The sequence below is a fragment of the Phodopus roborovskii genome, unplaced genomic scaffold (assembly GCF_943737965.1).
Source record: "Phodopus roborovskii unplaced genomic scaffold, PHOROB, whole genome shotgun sequence".
Taxonomy (NCBI): Eukaryota; Metazoa; Chordata; class Mammalia; order Rodentia; family Cricetidae; genus Phodopus; species Phodopus roborovskii.
In genome coordinates this window covers 6,758,099-6,781,906 of record NW_026125281.1, presented here as the reverse complement: position 1 = coordinate 6,781,906, position 23,808 = coordinate 6,758,099, and the positions used below count along the sequence as shown (strand labels likewise).

General features: G+C 36.9%; 1 protein-coding gene across 1 annotated transcript in view; it reads right to left on the bottom strand.

Annotated features, from left to right (window-relative positions):
* Positions 1–23,808, bottom strand: part of Ralyl (RALY RNA binding protein like) — a 519,057-nt gene that overhangs the window by 229,541 nt on the left and 265,708 nt on the right. The window lies entirely within an intron of this gene.

Below are 23,808 nucleotides of genomic sequence, written 5' to 3'. Positions count from 1 at the left end.
ATTTACGTGTGAATATTTAATGTTCCAAAGTTGGAGTGATTGCTGGGTGTCTTTTAGGCTGGACCTCAACACAGTCAAAGACATATAACATCACAGCAGAGGAGAATTCACCATGAAACTATCTGGTTCTGGATGACAATGAAAGGAACAAGCTAAGTTGGAGCCAGAATGCTGAAAAATAATGAATGTAGCAAGAAAACATAAATACAAGGAAAAGCTTGGATAATGGCATTATTTAAATAAATAACTCAATTTAGCAGAAAGGTCATTAATCAGTCTACTAATATAAAAGGCAAGAATGAAAACCAGAGGAAATAGAAACAGGAAGATGAGAACTCTATCAGTAGTTTATGTTACACATCCATTTTGAAGTTTGCATTTTTCTCCAACAGCAAATGACAGAAATAAACTTCTAACAATGACCCAAACCACTGGGGATTTATTTCTCTCCCTTACCAGTAAGTGAAGTGTAAGACAGATACTGGCTGTGTTCAGCAATTCTTGTAAGGTAAGCGCTATGTCTGTCTGTCTGTCTGTGCCTGTCTCTCTTTCTTCCTCCTTACCAGCCTCCTTTTCTCTCTTCCTTATTCTCTCTCTTCTCTTCGTCACCGCAAAATGTTGTTGGTGACAGCAATGCTTATATATCAAAGGCAGAAGAGGGTTGGATGAGGCAAGCACAGACATTTGATCGACATGTGATCCACTGTAAATCCTGTAGTAGAGTTCGTGGCATGGGAGGTCCTGAGAAAGTGGGTGTTCCAGCTCAGTGTGAGCTATTTCTGGCTAAGACAGTTTTCTGTTACAGATTTAGAAATTGCTTCAGGCTTAAGAAATGTTTTCAGGCTCTCTGTTTCTGGTTTTTTTGGACTTTGTATCTAATGGTGAAGAGTGCAAATTTGAGGATTTGGCCAATGTTATATCTATCAGATGACTTTCTTCATCTCTATTCTCCCCCTACAAAATGGAATTATCTTATTATAAGATTATGATATACAATGTGCTATAGATTTTAGTGTAATGCCAAGATAGGATTGCTGTTAGTATTAAGACACTCAGACTCTCTCTCTCTCTCTCTCTCTCTCTCTCTCTCTTTCTCCCTCTCTCTCTCTCTCTCTCTCTCTCTCTCTCTGTGTGTGTGTGTACCATAGCGTTCTATATATATATATATGTATATATATATATGTATATATATATATATATCTGAAGTATTACATGCCTAGTTTGAAAACTATTTAGTGAAATAATTTCATTGCCGAAGTTTTTGCATATCTAATTTTTAAATAAGACTTGCTTTGTGTATTGTATCACCTTGCTAAAAGCTTGGAAAGGTTAAAGGGCTTAATAATGATGTTAGCCAAAACATGATTATGTAAATAACTGAACATAAATCATTACTATACTAAATTTAATATGTTTTCTAAGCAAGTGAATATGTCAACAGTTCCTGATGTTTATTTCTAGTGATAGACTGATGTTTATTTCCCGTGCCAAATGGCAAGGATGTCAGGTCAGGATCATGTTAATCCTAGTAATATGACTTTGGGAGAAACACAATTATAAAAGTAAATCCTCAAACATTCCCTCTTTATTTTCTCAGACCATCCAGACCACTTGGCAAGGTTCTCTTATAACAGATGGGCTGAAGGCAGAATTCCAAAGTCCTGCAGACTCAGCCTGAGGTATCTGGAAGGCAAGAAAATGTCAGCCTTGCTGTGGCTGTCCTAGGAGAGTGTTCTGGAACACCAGCCTTACTTTACCTACTAACTTAAAGGGCAGAGCTTATGCGTGGTCTACAGAAGCTCATCAGAAATACAAAGGAAGATAGAAGCAATCATAGCATGAACTCAACAAGAGAAGCTGAGAGACTCGTGTAACATCACCTAAAGATGTAGGAAATTAGCTCACTAATAAGTGTTTATTTTGTCTGTTAAAACAAACAAACAAACAAACAAAATAAATCCAAAACTTATCCTCTATCCATTGAAGATTTACAGTTAACAGGATTTGGGAAAAGTAGAGAACAGAATTTGGTAAATTGATGTAAGTCATGCATAAGGGTGAGAATGTATTAAGATTGCAGTAGCTTGCCAATTGTTAGATTTACTTATGGTGTTTCCAAATATCCTTAGTTTTGATTAAACCTCTATCTCCTCCTCCGCTCTCACTTGTTGCTTAAACTTTTCTTCCCTTCTAATTCCACACTATAGATGCTTTACTACCCTCTCTCCCTCTTAAGGAATCATATTCATATCAAAGTGTTAAAAGAAATTAAACAACTATTATGCTTTAATTATCAATTTTTGTTTGTTTTTATTCTTTCATTTTTGAGATAATATAATTAAATCCTTTCTCTTCCCTTTCCTCCTTCTAAAAACTCCCATGCACACTTCTTTTCTCACTTTTAAAATTAATGGTCTCTTTTTCCATTCATTATTGCTGATTTTGTTTTAATATTCTATATAGTTTTACTTAAATATTTTTAAATTTATTATTTTACATGTTGATCTCAGTTCCCTCTCCCTCCCTCCCTCTCTTTTACCCTCTCTGCCCCCTCACATGCACCCTGACCACACTCCCCCTCCCATCCCCCCACTCCAATTCCACATGTAGGGTTAGGGCCTTAAACAAGTAAGAAAATTCACGCAAGAACAACATGCAAGTCAAGCCAGGCATTCTTTGCTATTTACACAACAATGTGGGTAGTAACTACTCTCGGAAAATGAGAGCAGAAAATACATTCTGTTGGTATCAAATAGCCAATTGGAGAAAAGCAAGACACCCAGAGAAATGTAAATCACTTCTGGTTCTATAATTTGGGTTGAGTTAATCTCCCCCAATCTGTTTGTCCACAAGGGAACTAGAAATACTCAATTTAGGCCAATGAATTTAAAGTTACTTAAATTGGAATTTCTTGGTAATAGGAAAACATAGTTTTAAGAAAGGAGAAGTGTGTTGATAATTTTTCCAAAACCTCCTAGACTGGTAGCTCCTATTCTGGACTCAAGGTGATTCAGAGGAGTTCACATCAAAACTTTCCCAGGGAGACATGGTTTTCAAATAGAAGTAGTAGCTGAGCAAAATCTACACAATGGAAAAATCTAAAATACAGACCAGCTCACATACAGAAAATGATAAAAAATACAAAGCATCAAGTTGTGTAACTGTTGAGAACAGTTAGGCAATGAATATTCACAAAACACACTAAAACCTGCTCTACTAAAAGTTTCACTCTATCAGAGTAAAAATATCTGCTTTACCCCAATCTTTTTTGCCTTTAGTGAGCCTAAGTAAACATAATTGAAATTTAAAATATTCTATTTTTATATCTATATTTTAGTTTATTTTATGGTAATAGAATAGGATACATAATAAATTCTCTGCTAAGATTTGAGTGATACAGTAGGCCACTGGTGGCGCATGCCTTTAATCCCAGCTTTTGAGAGGTAGAGGCAGGAGGATCACTGTAAGTTCTAGATCAGCCTGGAGCTAGTTCCAGGACAGGCTCCAAAGCAATATAGAGAAACACTGTCTTGAAATAAAAAACCAAAAAACAAACAAACAGCCATCCAAACAAACAAACCCAATAGTGAACTCATGGAAACTAGTTGTAGAGAAGGAATGATGAGCAAGGTAGTCAAGACCAGGCTGGGGGAACTCACAGAAGCAGCTGACCTGAGCAAGTGGGAGCTCATAGACCCCAGACTGATAGCTGAGGAATCAGCAAAGAACCTAACTAGACCTCCTGAACACGGGTGTCAGTTGTGGGTCCTGGGCAATCTATGGGGATTCTGACAGTGAAACCAGTATTTATCCCTAGTGCATGAATGGGCTTTGGGAGCCCATTCTCTATGGAGGGATGCTCTCTCAGCCTAGATACATGGGGGAGAGCATAAGTCCGGCCACAAATGATGGGACAGACCTTGATGATCCCCCATGGGATATTTCCCCCTCCCTGAGGAGTTGATGGGGGCATGGGAAGAAGGAGAGAAACTGGGAATGGGTATGTACAATAAGATGGTTTTAAATTTAAATAAAAATTAGTAAACATGTCATTGAGAAAAAAAAAAGATTTGAATGATACACTGATCTATGAGTACAGCAATATGCCTTTAAGAGTCATTTTATGTCTATGTTTCTTTAGCAGAGCAATTGTAGTAATTTTGCCTCAGGGCTCATGACCTCTTTAGTCTCAGGTTTTGGCCACTTTAGCAGCTTTTGGAATTGATTGCATCTCATGGAATGGGCGTTAAATCAAATTAAAAGTTAAAAAAGCAGTTGTTTACTCCATATCAATTGTGCCACTATTGTGTTTATATATCTTTCAAGCAGGTCTCCATTGTAGGCTGGAATGGTTATAGACAGGTGATATTGATTATTCCATTTCTTCTCTGGTAGTGTCAAAGAAGCTACCAACACCGTTAACGCTTGTCAGTAGGTATGAAGCTTCTGGTTGGGATTCAGATCAAAATCTCCATGTACAATGATATATAAGTGGTGTCTTCAGCAATAGTACCATAGTATTGGGCTGTGGAAGGTTACTAATAGCCTTACAACAGACTAAAATTCCACCTCTATCCAAGAAGCCTTTTTTAAATTGATACCTGCTGGGAAATGGAAAAACAGTTTCTTTGTTTTGGTTTGGTTTGGTTTGTCCAGTGGAGGATCACTGGTGTATAAACTGTGCTCCACAGTAGGCCCTGTGCTGAGGCATAGTTGCTCAACACACAAAATAATGTCTGCATAATTTCACATATTTTTGTCTTTTTTTTGTTTATATCTTTTAATGTTCTTTTGTTGTTGTTGTGTTGATACATACAGTATAAGAAAAAGAAAGAATAAAGTTGGATGTGTAGGGAGGTAGGTAATCTCTTGGAGAATTTTTGGAAGAGAAACAATATGATCAATATATTTTGTGTGGAAAATTTTAATTAATAAAAGGAATTCTATTGAACAAATTGTCAATAGTGTGTCTAAGGGTAGTACTTATTATGAGAATGCAAAATTTTGAGAATTGAGATTTCAAAATCAGAATCATTGTATCAATATGTCTGATGGGATTCTTTCTGGCTGCTTAAATAAAGTTGTTAAAATAAAATCAGGCATTAATCTGTTAGTCTAGATTTCTATATCCAAAGCGTTCATATAGTTTATGTTAAAAAATAAAAAAACATCAGGACACAATCAGCTTAGTGATCTTCATATAGATCACCCAAATTCATTTATAGGAATTTTGTGCTTATACACAATGATTAAACATCCTAATGATGATTAAACATCCCCTGATATTAGATTAATACACTAATTTTAGAATGTATAACAAGATTTCAGTTTCTGTCTTTGGTTTTCTGTTGCTACAGTTGGATACTCCAACCAAACTGTGGATACTTATATATGTTAGGCTTCAATTTTGCACTTCCCCCAAAAGATTTAGAAATGGTATCTGAAAAAAATGTAATAGAGTTCAAGATAGTCATACCATGGGCCTTAATCCAATATGAGTAGTGCCTAGTTAAGGACACACAACATCTCCTTCTCTCTCTTTCTTTCTGTGTGTGTGTGTCTGTGTGTGTGTGTGTGTGTGTGTGTGTGTGTGTGTGAAAGAGAGAGAGAGAGAGAGAGAGAGTGAGAGAGAGGAGAAAAAGAACAGTATGTGTCATGGTTATGGTCAGAAAATGGCTTGTGCATCTGTCTTCTAGAATCTTCCAGTCAAGGAAAATACTAGGGACTGGCAGCCAAGAGTGAGACAGCAGATTCTCCTTCCAAGACTCTACTAGCATCTTAATTTTTAACCTTTAAAACTGTCAAGAAATGCATTTCTTTTATAAACCACCCAGTTTGATGTACAATATTAGAACAGTCCTTGAAATCTGACACAGTGCCCAAAGGTGACATGTCTGGCATATGAAATAAATTCACTGTGGCCTCAACTTTCTTTCAAGAGACCTTATTTCACCTTCAGAATGCAGATTTATAGGAACACAGCATTGTAAACTATGGTATTGTGAACAATGACCTTTTGATTCTGTAACTTTATTTTAACATTTAAAGGGGATAAATTACCAAAATAATAAATATTTATTGACTTCAACTTTTTCATTACTGAATAGAAAACATTTAGAAGTCAAAGAGAGTTTCTTTTGTATAGCATTGCCAAGGAGAAATATTTATAGAAGTGAAGTTTCAGAAGTATATTTAGGAGAGGTAATTTTATTTTCAGGATTTCATCTTTATAACTATCATTCTATTCTGGGTATAGCAAAATTATTTTTTCCATGGAATGAGCATAGAGGACTCCCATAATACCAGGGAGAGTTACATGTGAGTGCATCACAATATTTAAAACCTCTGTTCTGTTGACTATTACTTCAGTTGGGTACCCATGTGTATAGTAACCATCTGCCTCTTTCCTGCCCTGCACTCTATTCAGAAGTACTCAACTCAAGAAAAGCAGCTTATTTGGGAACATCTCGTTTAGACCTTTGGGGTTCTAGAAGTTTTAGCATATGAGGTTAATTACAGACCCTTAGAATATTGATGCATCCTGTCATGGGAACTGGGGAACTTTGATAAATGTCATGTTTTACCTTGATTCAGTTCAGGATGCGAATGTGGGTTTCCACATATTATATCTACCATTCTCACCAAAGGGTAATTAATGGCACCTACCTGGTCTTGAACTCTTAGTGTCTAGGTCCTCTAAGTAGCTTTTATGGAGTAGTTCATTATAGTAATAGATAGAGATGGTTAATGCCTGAACAGATGAGTCCTAATGCTGTTTTTATAAACACCATACTTCCCCACTTAGAAAGTCACTGATGGCATTTTGACAAAGGCAAACCAACTTATTGTTGCTAGGGAGAAAAGACACTTTTCTTTAGGGATGTGGTTCCTGAGAGGCTATCCATGTGCCAGTAGATGGCCCTACATCCATGCATATACTGTCAATGCCAAGTGTGCTCAGTGGTTTTTAAAACAGACCATAAGAAGAGGGAAAGAGGAGGTCTGGAGGAAAAGAGGAGGTTGGATTTGACCAAAACACATTATACACATATATAAAGTTTTAAACAATAAGAGGTATCTGAGGCCTCTACAAGAAAAAAAAATCTGTATAATAAATACAGAGATATTTAAAAGCAATGCCATCATATTGCTAAGCTGACCTTTGAACCATTTAGCTTGCTAAAGAATATTAAGTGGTCAGTTTTATCTTGTTTTAGCACATATGTACTAAGCAGCATGAATAATTAACTTTGTTTTCCTATGCTGCATCAATAATTGAGACTATGTCTATATTTACATAGTATATGAGTACATAGAACTTACAAGTATAAAGATTAAGTATAAGAAAAATTAGAAATATATCATTAGTTATGTTTCATGAGTCCAGCATTATGCACCTGTGGATGGAGTACATCAGTAGTGAAGTCAAATTATTTATATGCATTCACACTTACAAATTTCACGGACTTTGATAAAAATGGATACTCTTGAGTTCTATCACTCATAATTGTATCACTAATCTTATAATTTCTCAATAAAGAAATTGCATGTTGTTGGTTTGCTGGTAAAGGGTTTCTGATTTGCTTTAAGTGTCTAAGGCAATATCAGACAATGCAGAATTTTCAGATACAAATTCCTTCACTCTTTTATAGCAACTGGTTAATTGATCTTTACCAAGTACAGATAGCGGTCTCATTTCTTTTGCCTGTGTGTTGGTAACAGTCCTGAAGTTTGAGAAGCCTTCGATTGAGGGCATGTGCAATTTTATGCCTGGTGAGGGATTGTTATCTGCTAAAGGGTAGCACCTCTTGGTATGTCCTCAAATGGTGGAAGGAGTTGAGGGGACCTCATCCAGCTCTTTTATAAGTGACCTTATCTCCAAATCAAATAATTTTCTCTAAAGCTCTACCTTACTGTCATCACACTGAAGACTATTGTTCCTTTACTTATGTAGGATTATCCTACAGTCTCAAATTCACTACTGAAACTCACTACATAGGCCATGCTTACAACAAATGCATCTTGAACTTGGGATCTTCCTGCCACAGTGTCTCGGTGCTGCTGAGAATTGTGTTTAGTATGAGTTTTGGAAAGATACCCACAGAGAAAAGCAGTTGGTATAAGAAAGACCTACATGCCATGTGAGGTTGGCAGAAGCTAATATATGGTCATGCATTACATCCATTATCATAATCTGTGTCCTCTGCCATTGATCCTATAATTTTATTATGGATATATGGAGAAACACATATATTAAAAAGAAACGAAATTGAACAGAGTTGTAGACAATGAGAAAAAAATAATAAAACAAACAAACATAAAACAACTCTAGGGAAATAATCGACCCCAAAGTACAAGATTGTATGTAAAGTTAGAGCCTAAGCTTGTTTGGAACAAATGTGAGCAATTTCTCAAAATGTCATCAATACTACCTTATCATATGTACCTGACTAATCTGGGAGTTGCTAACATCACAAAGCAGGAAGAAACTAAGCATGCAATGGGATTCATTAATTGGCACAGTCGAGGGTCCAATGAGCTTTCTTTACCACATTGCCATACTAATGCCACCTTCTTTTTTTTTAATTTTACATATTGATCCCAGTTCCCCTTCCTTCCTCCCACTATCTTTCCCTCCCTCCCTTCCATGCCCCTCAACCACCCTCCCATGCCATCACCCTCCTCCACAGGGAGGGTGATGCTTTCCAGGAGGGGTCAACAAAATCTGTCAAGTCATTTGGAGTAGGTTCTAGGCCCTCCCTCCTGCCTCTAGGTTAAGGGAGTATCCCTCCATGGGGAATGTGCTCCCAAAGTCCTTTTGTGCACCAGGGATACATCCTGGTTGGTTTCTAGAGACTCTTGCCAAGTTTGCCTTGCAACGATATTTCTTAAGCTGATAAGAGATGAGCTTCATTACTCTTGATGAAAAGTAAGGTTGAAATCCAAACAAATATATGGGAAAATTTACATCTAAGAACTTGTAATATGGATTCAAAGTTTTGAAATTCTGATACATTTTTGTATTGATCAGTGTGGTGCATTCACTCAGGGAGCATGTCTCCGCAATCTAAAGGTTCTATAGGGTACACATACATGCATATATGTTAGTTTCTCATTTCTTTTGCTGGGTCTTTTATTCTCAGTACACTAATTAGCACTCACATTTGTTGCGTATGAAACAACTACATAATAAAATGCTACAGTACAAAAGTAGCGCTGAGTCGTTTTGGAGAAATGACCTTGGGAAGTTAAGGCTTTGAGACTTTCCATAGAACAAAATAAAAGGAAATTCTGCTTCTCGTTTATTGTACTTACTGTATTGAAAATATTAACACATGAGATCTGTAAGTAATTAGAGATAGAGTTTATATATTATATACATGACCTGCTCTTTAAGGACCACAAAATCACAAGGGACCTTAAAGTCCCATTATCATTATTCCAGATATGAGTGCAGATATGATTTATGTGATCACGTTTCTTGAAGAACTTGCACAGCTGTTGCCTGTGTCAAGGATTCTACCTTGCACAGCAGCTAGAGCTGTCTGTGGACATGCTTCTTCTTGAATTCAAGGCCTCTGATTTTAAATCCTACAGTTTCTCTTGCCTGGTTCCAACTGTCTATCCTTAAGAGCACTCTGCAAACCCTAGGCAGTATCCACACCCCAGTGCATGTTCAGCCACTCATGTCACAGCAGATCTCCTTATGCTACATTTGAAGAAATGGTCATTTTACATAAACATGTAAGTAAAATTTAAGCACCCTAGTTGTATATCATCTTGTTGATTTTTAGCCTTGAACTAAATACAGCCTTTCGAAATATGTTTTTAATGTTGATCTTGTGTTGTGGCTATGGCAAGGTTTCAATACGATACTACAATAATTACTGAGTTAGTTTTTATAATTACATTCCAAATGAAAGATATGTATGATTACTAACTGCATAAAAATTAGTAATAGCCAAGGGAAACCACGTGTACAGGTTGGCTGGTCCTTGCACAGATGTTGTATTTCTATGACATTTCTCTTTTTTATTTTTAAGGAGATACTAAATTATTTCATGGGTATTTTTTTCTGAAAATCTGAATCATGAAGACTGTATGTCTTTAAATATGCAGAGGAGAGGAATTAAACCCTACAGAGTTCTGTGTTGTTAATGATAATCTATGGTCACTGGAGCTAAAGAGCTTTTACATGCCCTCTTCACAGCTCTCAGTAATTAGATCCTCTCATTAGAACATAATCCATTCATCACTTTCAATGTACAGATAATGAGATGATTGATGTCTTTGCAACTGGCTACATGATATAGAAAGATTATATATGACTTTTTAATAATTTAAAAGTAAAAGACTGTCAAAATTTCACATTCATATGCTTCTTCTCTTTTTTTGAAACTTATTTTTCTAAATTGATATGGAGAATTTTTTTTCATTAACTCTCTGGTATTAGCATTGTTAGAGAACATCAGTAAAATAGAATTAATATAATTGGGCTTTTAGCTATGAATTGGAAAAATAAGACATAATTTAGCAATTTCAAAAGTCTCTTCATGCTGAATAAAATCTAAAATATATGTGTATTTTACCATGACTCAATTACATTGATGTTTCATAAATGTACATATAAGCTATGAGACAATATATGCATATATACAACTTCATATTGTTTTTATAATTTACCAATAAATAATTATCAGAAATTATTAACCTCATTCTGTGTTAATCTATTAATATGACTATTTTATAATTTGGGGTAACTAGCTTTCTGAGTAGGCTGCAAATATTAGGATATAAATAGAGAGAAACTATATTTTTCTCTAATCTCCTGGTTCAAGATATTCTTTGGATCATGCTTTCCACAAGATCCTTTAGTTTTATAATGCTTCAAACAAGCATCATAGCTGGGCAGAGTAGCAGGCAAACAAAACTGAGGCCATGTCCCAGTAATTAGCAGCTCCAGTCACGAGAAAGTCCAAAGCCATAGTTTTATCCAGGCATTTGCTCTTCTTTCCCAGTCATTTTAGGTTTACACGGGGACTCCATCACCCCAGGTGGGAAGATGCAGTTTTCTTTTATTGTTATCTTCCTTCTGTCTTCTGAATTTTGCCATTTCCCAGGCCAAAGCAAAGTCCTATCAGTCGCCTTGAGCAGTTACTCTACAGTTCCCACCTTGTTAGTGTCTCCACTTGGCAGCACTATCTTTGCAGAACGGTCTTTTCTTCAGAGGTATCACTTCACTTATCAATATATGTTGCTGTCTAGCTCTTGTCCATGGATTGTGCACACCCTAGAATACTGCCCTCTTCTGTCAACCATCCGAAGTGGCACCTCTTATCACCTTGATGTCTTGAACCACTTGACCCAGTGTAAACTCAAACACTCAGTGTATACAGGAGGTGCAGAAACACAACCTTTTTCCTCCTAGGTTCTACATTTCCTTTTAGCAAAACCAAAGAAACAAAATAAGCCAAAAAGCAAGCAAGCAAACAAACAAGAAACCTATGCCTTGGTTGAACTGGGGTATGCAACACTGTGCAAGGGGCAAGAACCAGGTTCAAACTCCTTGCTACTAGCAGATGAAGCTCTTGCGAACTGTCTTGCAGAATCCTTCTTGAAAATGCATCTGTTGTTCTTACTTAATACTTAACTCAGTAAGACACCAGTCTGGGAGAGTGATGCCACTGTGGCTCTCCAAGGAGAACTTGAACTGGAAAGAGATTCTGAAGGTTGAAGAGGTAGCAATATCCCGTGCTTCCTGGGGTGTGTCAAGGGGCTAATCAATACCCCAACATTCTTTAGGAGGTTAATGGTTCTAATCACCACAGCTAGCTAGCATTGTTTTGAATATTCCTTGTAGAGACTGATGTAAAGCTAAGGGCTGATGAGCATTCCTTTATTCAATTCTTATGTCTGCTGATTTCTTTTTCTTTCTTCCTTCCTTCCTCCCTCCCTCCCTCCCTCCCTCCCTCCCTCCCTCCCTCTCTCTCTCTCTCTCTCTCTCTTTCTTTCTTTCTTTCTTCATATGTCTCCCTTAGGGTCCTTTTTGCTACCTAGGTTCTCTAGGGTTGTAGCCTGCAGGCTGGTTGTCCTTCGCTTTATGTATAATATCCACTTATGAAGGCACACATATATTTGTCTTTTTCAGTCTGGAGTGTCTAATAATTTCTACTAGATTGTGGATACTCAGAATCTACTGTCAGTTTCAGTTCAGCGGCAACATGGTGAAACCAGGAATGCAAGCATCTAATTTAAAACTTAGGGAATAATCAGTACACTTGCAGATAATGGTGTATTTCACAGGAACTCCTCAGCTTTATTATTCAATAAGAGTTTTCCTTATATCAGTTTGGAAATATTGCTTGTTATGACATGTAGCAATATGACTTATGGGGAAATAGTCTAAGAGATACCAAAACAGCATTTTTACTTAATTTTCACTCAACCGACCCCAGATTTGTTGAACTTTACAATAATCAGTCCGTATAAACTTCATTGGTGCAAATATATATATATATATATTATATATATTATATATATAATAAATACATTTATTATATATATAATATATATATAATATATATGGGGCATAATTTGATAAACATAATTTAAAAAATATTGAAAACATAGCCAGGTGTGGTGGAATTTGCCTGTAATCATAGCTACTCAGAAGTCTTACACGGGAGGATCACAAATCAAGACATGCCTGATCTGCCTCGTCAGGATATTTCTCAATTTTTAAACAGGGGTCTAGCGACTCAGGTCAATTCAGATCATTTACTAGCATACACAAGGCTCATTCACCATCACCACAAACTAGTATAGCAAGAAGAAGCCTGCTAAGACAGTGACTACTGGTGATCTTTCTAAAGGTGAAATACGTTTTAGTAATAATTTAAAGTGAGTTATCAATTCCTCAATAACAAGGGTTCTCTAGGAGTTAATCTCTTGCCAAGCATCCCCCCCCCACAAAAAAAAACCTTGTAGTCACAAGAAAACCTACTAACCAATAGAAACTCTAATGTGAATGTAAACAGTTACATTAAGCTGGAAAGTTTGTGACACCATTTTGTAATCAGAGTGAGTTGAAGAAAGTTCCAGTTTAGGTTCATGATTAATCCATAAGCAACATTCTAAAAGTAGATGCTGAAAGGAAACCTCAAGCGAGAATAGATGCTAACTGAACTCTATCAGCTATCTCCTTTTCTCAAATGTGAGTAATGTTCCTTGAATGCTGTGTTTAATGGTACACTCAGTGGTGATCAATATTTTAGCTTTGGACAGAGGAGACACCAATATTGTTATTTCAAGCAGAAATAATGGGCCAAATTGAGCCATGTACTTGTCTTATAGAGGAATAGGAATCAAATTACTGTATGGTGGTCACATGCTGAGTCTAAGGAGAAAGAAAAGAGAGATCATAGTCCTACAATAAGTTTATTGCATACTTAGGGCATTACACTAACATTTTTGAGATTAAGAAGAACATGGGATTTACTTCCCATCTTAGCAGTACCCAGAAACTTGAAATGTACTATCTTTTAAATGAAGGAATTATGATAATTTCCCAACTTAATTGTACTAGATGAGTAATGGGACTAATCATTTAAAAATCGATTTTATGAGTCTGGTAAATATAACAAATTGGTAAAGTATTTGACGCATAAACATGATGACTTGACTATCAGTAATTCAAATTAAGGACAGCATCTTTACTATTAAAAAGCAATATCCCAGAAATCTAAATATATTTTCAATTCTTTGACTTCTAATAGCACAAAGCCAAGAAATTACTCATTCACACAAAGTGTCTAGTCAATAGGTGTGGCTGACTTCTGAAAGAGGAAGAATGAGCCTCTCCCAGGGTTGAGCCTCATAATTTGTCAATCAATGCAAAATTGCCATCCCCGAAACTATACTAAACAACTAAAATTACTAGGCAAGTTTTATTTCTGCATTTGTGCATACATATGCATGTATACTAACAATAATTGAAGAAAAAAGTTACAAATTTAGGGGGCAACAAAGGTAGTTGGATGGAGGGAAGCTGATGGAGAGGTAAAGGGGAAAAGGGAAGTGATATATTTTCATTAAAAATGTATAAAATTAATAAATAAATATTTAGATGTATGTAATTATTTTAATACTTATTCACTGTAGTGGTACTGAAGTATATTTAAGATAAATATAAAGTTTTCTTCAAAGCACATATCCATTACAATATAGGCATGAAAAATAATAGTCATTCAATATACATACACACACATATATACACATTTTAACCTTAATATGTATTATCTGTACTTTTTTCATTAAAGAAAAGTTGTGTTTAACTATCTCCTTCCAGTAATAATACTAATTATTGTCACTAATAATGTTGGCAATGGTAATCGCTAATAAAAATTTATTAGGCTCAAGAGAGATGGTTTTTATTCTAAATTGGAGACTAAGCTCGAGATGACTGAATAATGTATACAACACTGAACCAGACTGTTCCCAGGTGTTTTTTATTCTAAATTGAAGAGCCAGACAATATACAAACATGAAGGATAAAGGTTAATGCATTCAGAAATGACTGAATGACATCAGTCTTATGTATTGGCACCTGTTAATTAAGACAAATTGAATGACTACAAATTTCAAAATGATACCCAAAATAATAAGAAGAACTTTAGTATACATTTAAAGGCTTTATGTCAATAAGTACCAGGATGCATATATTCATCACTAAATAGTTGGTAAGAAAGGAATAGGAGTCTTACATTAAGCACTGACCAATACACTATTGAAATGATACATGCCATTTGTGGCAAGTGAAAGGTCACAGGTATAAAAGCTATTAACAGCCTTAAGAAGCTATTCATTCTTTTTTCCCTGATGTTCTCTGTGTATCTCTTATCATATAATTTGGTCTAATATCATTCGGACTTTTTTTTTAACTGAAGTTGCGTGTGTGTGTGTGTGTGTGTGTGTGTGTGTGTGTGTGTGTGTGAGTATACACATATTTATCTATCATCAACCATCTTAGTATTTTGTACTTTACAATCATCTATTATAAGCAGGCATTAAACTTTTGAAAGTGAAGAAAGTTGGCTAATAACTGCATCATTTCTAAGCTTCCATTTCATTGATGGTTCAGCAATTAATTTTATACCGAAAATTGCTGCAAGTGTTTAATAAAAGATATTTAGCCACTTAGTGATATGTACCTAGAGCATATGGTAAAATGATAACTTCTAGGACATATTTTGTAGTTGTGTATGGATTTGTCAGTGCTCGAGAAGTATAAAACGGATTAAAGATTATTTAAAGCCTCAAAATAGATTGGAAGCATTTTTACTAAACAGATATTATTACAATGTACTCTTTTAATCTTTTCTAAGTGACCTATTTATCCCAAAAGTCATCTACAAGTCTCATTAATACATAAACTTCATGAAACAAAATCTCACATTTTATTGTTTTTAAAGTTAATTGATGCTGATATGGCATGATTATAGATAGCATGAAGTTAGATATTGATTTGGGCCAATTAATTATAATATTGTCTCCAAAACATCACATATTCTTAGCATGTAAATCAGAGAAATAATTCAAATAAATGCTTTATGAAAGATTATTCAATGAGGCTTAGATTTTACTCAAGTGACAGGTAAACAGCTTTTTTTCGAACTGCATTATATGGCTAACATCAGTTAGAAATAGTTAAAAAATATTAATGAAATGATTTGGGTCTTTATGGATGAATATACCTGTGCTATGTTCAGAACATATACACCGAATTTAAACATAACTCCTGTTTTATACAACAGTGGTTGCATATAAAGCATTCTATTTACAGGTAAAGTTAACCAATTTTAATATCTGATTATTATTATTGGAAGATAGAGCTATGCTTAAACAAGCATGAAAATAAAATCCATCAGCAACTTCTTATCAGCTTTGAAAATATTTCATGTTATTGAAATACATATCTAAAATTTTTGATGAAGCTTTGCTGTAAGATAAAGAATCAGTCATGTAAGAAGACAACAATATTCACAATTTTATTTACTTTAGCAACAAATACTTTCAATAGGAGCCCAGTGAACTGTGATATAAATCTGTATTTTATTATTACAATAACACACATGATCTTTTGAGAGCTCATTTGGAGTTTCTAACATGGGAGCATAGATACTTGTATACCCTGATGAAGATTAATTCTCTTGAACCACAAGAACACAATCCACATAATGAAGTAAGCTGAACACATTAGGACTCAAAGAGACTGATGTAGTAATTACATAGTCACAGACCATGTATGGGTCTGAGCTAGGTCCTTTGAATATAAATTATGGTTGTACAGCTGGGTGTTCCTATGGGACTCCCAATAATTGGATTTGGAGGTGCCGTTGACTCTTTTGGCTGTTCTTGGTACCCTTTTCTTCCTATTGGGTTGCTTCATCCAGCCTTGATATGAGGGTTTGTGCCTATTCTTACTGTAACTTGTTCATAGGTGGCTCTCCTTGGGAGGCCTGTTGTTTTTTTTTTTTGTTGTTGTTGTTGTTGTTGTTGTTTTTTTTGTTTGTGTGTTTGTTTTTGGAGAAATGGAATGGGAACGAGTCTGGGCAAGGGCAGAAGGTGGTGGAAAGGACTGGGAACAGTAGACAGTAAAAGGCGGGGAAACAGCAGTCAGGATGCAATGCAGTAGAGAATAATAAAAGAAAAAAAATAAGATTTAATTCAACCAAAAAAAAATTCGTTCCCCCGTTTTTTATGAGGAGATTATACACCTCCAGTAGGCATGCACTACGTAAATAAGGAGAAAGGGGACAACAATATGGCTAGTTAAATCAGTCAAACCAAACATGATCAATGGAGTGACAGGTATCACACCCATATCACTTCCACATCCAAACTTGATGTCTTGTATTAGCACATGTCAAAACTAAACTAGACGATTGTACCAGCTCTATTAATTATAATAGGTAACAATAATTTGTGTTAAATTTTCAGAAAATATGCATGAAGCCTTTGTTTATAATGGAACCAAAACAATGACACACACTTTATAATAGTTTCACATTTATCTCATTTCTAAGTTTTTTTCTTACTTTTATAAAACAGAAGAGGGTAAGAGAATTAAGGTAATTTAATAAAGACAAAAAAATGTGGAAGACATGACATAGCATTATTGTAGTAGTCCTCTAAGACACTATTAAACGTTATTGGACATGTGCAGAATGGTAATGGTTCTACAAGGCTCTTACTATTAGTTAGCCCATATACATCCTTAAAGCTACATACCGCCAGTGTAGTAAGGTGGCATTATGTCAGACTGCCATGTATGAAATAAAATCTCTAATTTATCTCTCAGGACAGTTAACATACAGATGGAATTACTATTGTCAAGACAGGAGAAATCATGACTTCATGTACATAATAAATAAATGAATAGATATCCTTTTAAAAATTGTGTTGTTTACAACAGTAGCAACTAGCTATATGTGAGTATTGGTCAAGCTGAAATGCATTGGACTGACTCAGACCCCTGAACATGGGTCTCGGTTAGAAGGCCTGGGCAGTCTAAGGGATCTCAGACAGTGGAACCGGGATGTATCCGTGGTGCACAAAAGGACTTTGGGAGCACATTCCCCAGGAGGGATACTCCCTTAGTCTAGAGGAAGGAGGGAGGGCCTGGTCCTTACTTCAAATGACTTGACAGATTTTGATGATCCTTCCTGGAAGGCATCACCCTACATGTGGAGTGGGGGGGGGTGGAAGGGGAGGAGAAGGGGTTAGGGGGCATGGGAGGGAGGAGGGAGAGGGAATTGGGATCGATATGTAAAATAAGAAAAACAAACAAACAAACAAAAAACTGTGTCAACTTTTTATCCTTAATTGTGACATCTATATCTGGCTCCAGTCAAAGTTCAGCAACCATCTCTAAAGGGGAGGCAGAAGGAGGAAAGAAGGCATGAAACCCTGTGCTCTGGGTATGACATGGCTGCTGCTCACATGTGGTGAGCAGCTGTGGTTGTCTGCACAAGAGGTAGCCAGTTAAAAATCCCAATATCAGAGCGGGGAGTTCCCAAGGGCTCCCCCAGTTGAGGAACTACTGGCAGTTGGTGGCTGCTAGGAGAGGAAGAGTAATTTCTCTTTAGGAGGGTAGCTCCTGATAGGGTCCCATGCCCTTGAGCAGAGGGAATTATTTGATTTGATATGTTAGCTAATATAAACACCTGAATAAAAAAATTATAAAAGGAGAGCACGAGGTTAAAATGTAGGGTTCTGGGAGGAGTTGGAAGTGGAGTGAGGAGGTTAAGACATAATTAAGATATATAGGGCACATATATAAAAGTATTATTTATTCCTAATATACAAATGGACTTTGGGAGGCCATCCCACATAGAGGGATACTTTCTTGGCCTAGCCACATCGGGGAGTTACTAGGCTCTGCCTTAGAAGACTCCCCATGGAAGGCCTCACCCTCCCTGGGGAGGGGATAGGGGATGGGATGGGTGTTGGTGGGGGTGATAGGGGAGGATGGGAGGGTGAGGGAATTGGACTGACATGTAAAACATCCTTGTTTCAAATTTAAATAATAAACAGAAAAAAAGGATTAAAGAATAAGGAAAATTTAAATAAAAAGCAGATAAAATAAGTTATTAATTCAGTAAACATGTGGCTGCATTTCTGTTAAAGATTGATGTTGACCGGAGTTTCTGTCCCACCCAGTCCCACAGCCACTTAGTTACAAATAAACACACAGAGGCTTACATTAATTACAAACTGGCTGACGGCTCATGATTCTCATCGGCTAAGTCTCTCTTAACTATTAACCCGTTTCTATTCATCTGTGTATCTCCACAGTCTTAGCATACCAGTGATGGCCAATCCTCTTGCTTTCTTGGCAGCTACATGGTAACTTTCTCTCAACTCACTCTCTGTCTTGTTCCCCAATTCTCCTAGTCTGTCAGCTCCACCCATACTTCCTGCCTGGCTACATCCTGCCTGTCTATTGGCCGAAACAGCTTTATTCACCAATCAATGAGAGAAACGTATATTCACAGGATACAGCAGGACTCCCCCCATCACATGCTGTTTTTATAAACTCAAATTAGGCCACATTTAGGCATTTCCAATCCTTGTCTAACCTCTGACCACAGGTTTTCTTCTCCTGCTGGCTGACACAGCCTTCCTTCATGGCCTACGGTTCCTCCTGTCAGTTTTAATTGTAGACTTCACTGTACTTGCCAGGCTGCTACAGTGCTGCCACTGGGCTCATCTTAAAAGCCTGACATTTAGCCTTTCCTACTCAGCTTCAGTCAATCAACCATTTTAACTTGGTGCATGAACCTTGCAGAAAAGGTGGATAGTGTCAGTCTGACTAAAAACCGGGAGATTGACTGTTTACTTCCCTAGAGGAAGTATGTAATTATGCCAAGCGCAACCATTGCCTTGCTTGTCTGATGGCCCTTCCTTCAGATGCTCTCCTCAGAAGGACCTGGAACCTGTCAGATAACAGCTGCGTGAAGCAGTTGGTGTCAACTATGGGAAAACATCTGTCAGTTTCTATGTACAGTCACAAGTTCAATGAATAAGAAGACAGAAAGCTGGTAGAATTGCAATGAGAAAAAGGAACTAAGAAATATAAAGCGTACTGACCAGGAGGACTGCCTATGACCACCAGCCACCACATTCTGAAGGAGTGTGAAGGTCTCCTGTAAGGCTGACAGCTGCAGCCGCGAGTTAAGGCAAGCAAAATGTATTTGAGGAGAGGCCTGATGTTATTACTACAGCAACAATTGGAAGAGTTGTAATCTAACTGTCTGAAGAGGTAGCCGCCATCCACCATCTCTCTTTGTATTTATATGAACACACACACATATGTACACATGCAGGGCACATCCACACACTCTCCTTTCACCCTGACATAGATGCTATGTGGAAACAGTCATTACCTTCATTTTATATACAGGCAAATGATATGGGACCAAGGCTACATAGCTAATACGAGGTCCACTTCCAGCCATCTCTGAAGACCATCTGTCTTGACCATAAACATTGCTTCTGTCAGGACTGTGGTATCTGTGTCAAACTAAAGAGCAAGTGTTGGCCTGGAGGTATCAGCTTGGGTCACAAGACGCGTCCAACTGTCACCCAAATTCGGCTACTGATTCGTCTACTGTCAAGCAAAACAAAACTCGGTACTTTGTTTTTCTGAATTTCAGGCATATGCTCCCTTATGAACTTAAATACAAATATTTAACTATGAAATTCCATTTTATTTACGAAAATCAATATGCTTTAAAATATCTTTTCTATACTTAATTACTTTTTCACAGTATCCTTTAGGACTTATTTCACTATATTGTCTGGGATACTGTAGGAACTGACATAAATCTCATAGTTTATATACACGAGCTTTCGCAGATTAGCAGTCAAAACTAATACATCTTATTGAATAGGTTTTGCTTATTTTAACAAGAATATAGGTGACTGGAGAAGAGCGTACCAATTTTTCTAATAACAAATGATTTTATTATCAGAAACAATATCCCTCAGTGTAAATTATTATATAATAAAATACATGGCATTTTCCTTCTCAGTATTAATGACTGAATAAACCATTACAAATGTTCTTGCTGCTTTTCAATTAAGGGAAAGCATGATAGGACAATCAATGATTCTATATACCATGTTCCCTTACTAAAGCTAGAAGTTAATCAAAACTACAACTGGCTCCAATTATTTGCCCTCAGAAGCAATCACCATACTTAGACAGCTGAAATCACTCATACAAACCTTCCGAAACTGCAGTGAGACAAAAGTTCCCTGCCCAACCCTGACCTGAGTAGTAGAAAGGGCCTGCCCATGCCTCAGTCCATCTCAGCACACAGCTCTCACTGACACACTTATTGATGATGAGGGAGATCTCCCACAGCAGTAAAATAAAGGCCCAAACTATAATCCTCCATTGATGACTATCCACCTCCAGCACTATACTGGAGTCTCACTGACCAGCAAATTGTTTCCAGGATAGTTTTGTCCTCAAACTAAAGAAAGACACTATGATTGCATCAGGAGATTATGAAAAGGAAATCCGAACTTAATGGTTTGAAAAAAATAAACTTTCATCATTCCACGTACTATGTGTACATTTGACTACGAATAAGTTTAGTTATGACTTTAAAAAAAAAAACAAGCAATAGACGTGGGCTTTTTATGGGGGAGGTGATAGTACTTAAGTTAGTAAAACAACCTTTACTTTGTCTTATGGGATAAAAGGAAATGCTATCATGTAAGACATAACATTTTCCCATCTAATTCCCAGTCTAATAATACAAACCACCGTCCAGGCACTGAAGGGAGAAGAGATGCTGAGACTATTGAAGCACTAAGTGAAAACCACCAGAAGTTCTGGAAGGGTTTACTTCAGGGTGCAGAGACAGCTATTGCTGAATTGAGGAGGACTGACAAAGAGAACAAGGTGAAAATCTTGAATTACATTTTAATAAATAAGATGAAGATTATATCTTAACTTTGTTTAGGTTTGGAAATATGAAAGATAAAAACATTACTATTGCTATTACACATGGCCATCTTATGGAAGTACTTTTCCCATCAGAAACCGCTGTAATCTTGGGCAATGTATGCGGAACAACACTTGGGAAGGAGATTGTGCAAAGCTGAGAAGATGACAGGTCTGTGTGCAAGAGTCCGGGCGTTTCCATTCCTACATCCTAACTACAGCTGCTTCCAGATCATAACACAAGAGAGAGGGGCCTTGAGAGGAGTAGGCAGAAATAAGAAGCTTTCTGAAGTAGAGATCTAGAGATGCATTCTGGGAAAATGGAGGTTGAGGCAGGTAGGATACACAGGAAAGAACAGACGAAGTGAATAACTTGGTAAAAGGGATCCAGAATTCTGCATCAGGACACACAGTTAATATATCTAGAAGCCAAATGTGGACAGACATCCTCATGAATACTAAACAGAAAATAAGCATGGAATCTAAAATAAAATGTCTAAGGTTTACTAGAGTTCACAAGGGATTGGAGAGCCTTGAGCGTCCATTAGACAGAGAGTGAAGAGTCAGGACATTAAGAAGAATCACTTTCGCTTGTAGCCTTAACATAGTTCATCCCAAGAAACTTTACAGACACTTCTCTAAATAAGCTCACAAACAAGCAACTCAGATACTTTTCAGATTAAATCTAAATTCAGGTTAAAGGTTGACAATTACACCCAACATGACACACAGCAACATGTTTATAATGTCTAATAAAATAGTTAGGCGTATTAACAAGATTAAAACTAAGACAGCTAAAACATTCATTCATTTTCATATTAGAAAAATATAGTCCCTACTTTATACACTCTGGAGGCTTAAATATTCCTGATTTGGAATAGGTAAAAGGAGATCTCCAAAAGGCTTATAAAGGAGAGGGGCCTGATAATTTCCCTATTGCCATCTTTTCCCTTTGGAGTCTAATTAAAGATGCGCTCCTGAGTAACAATGTCAAAGTAAAAGAGCAAACAGCAGGGATGAATAGGACTTCTGAGGAAGTACAAGATTTAGAATCTGTGAACTCTCAGGGAAAAAAGGGATCCCAACTAGGAGATGACAGTCCTATCGTAACTGATGAAAAAAATTGAACAATTAAAACAAAGAATTGCTGTAGCTGATGAGCTCAAATGCCGTCCTTTGCAACACAACCTCTTTTCTTGTGATCCCTTTAGTAGGACGTCTGCTCCTCCAGGGATAGAGGAGGAGGTCAAAGATTTAATAATCAAAGTATAAGTATTAGGAAAGGAAAGACAAGCTTCCCCTGTGATTGAGACAGTGGATCCTCAGGGTAACAGTGTTAGGGAGCACAACCCATTAAATTTCAAGGATATAAAACAACTTAAAGATGCTGTCACTGCTTATGGGCCCCATGCTTCTTTCACTCAGGAAATCTTGAGTCTTTTGCAGCATTAAATTACACCCCTAGTGACTGGATGCAGCTCTGTAGAGCCATGCCGACTGGGGTCCAGGTGCTAGCCATTACCTTTGCTCGGAAGGTTCTCAGATGCTCACAGGTGCGGCCTGTTTTCCTGACCACTAATTATAGTTTGGGTAAAGCAGCTAGAAAATTAGACTTTGTTGCAAAGGATATGAATTTTACCTTCATTTTAAGCACTTGTGTTCTGGCTCCCTTGTAACTAATGCTACTAATTTTGGAGGAAGTTTCAATTGTTCTCAACAGGTCTGCCGACCAATTAGTTGCTGGATGTATGAAACAGCAGCTGTCCTGGTTCTCGTACTCAGAGTGGTATCAACGCCACAGACCTCCTCTACAGATGACCAACTTGTGCAGCATAGAGGAAAAATAGATTTCAGGACCACAGTTATGATTGTTATTACCACTGCTGCCTCCAGTTTCAAAGACAGCCCTCTCCCAATCTGTAATTATGGCAAGCATGGTGGATAAACTATTAGGTGAAGTGGCGGAAGCCTTACCCACCCAAAACACACTCAATAATCTAGTACAAAATGACATTTTAAAACTAAATCTACAAACTAGCCTCATACAGGAACAATTGGATTTATTGTGGGAGCCATATGGCTTCTTCTCCCTCTTTCACGCCTATCTGTGTTATACCCGCTAAAGTTAAGAATGCATCAGTTGTAGTTACTTTTCTCCAGGGGTCCTAGAGTGATCAGTTTTTAAATTATACACATGCATTAGCCAAGCAGAAGATCATTAACATCAATGAAACCTGAGAACCACTTGCCAGTGCAGATGACCTTTTATAAGGACTTCAACTTGCTGGAAG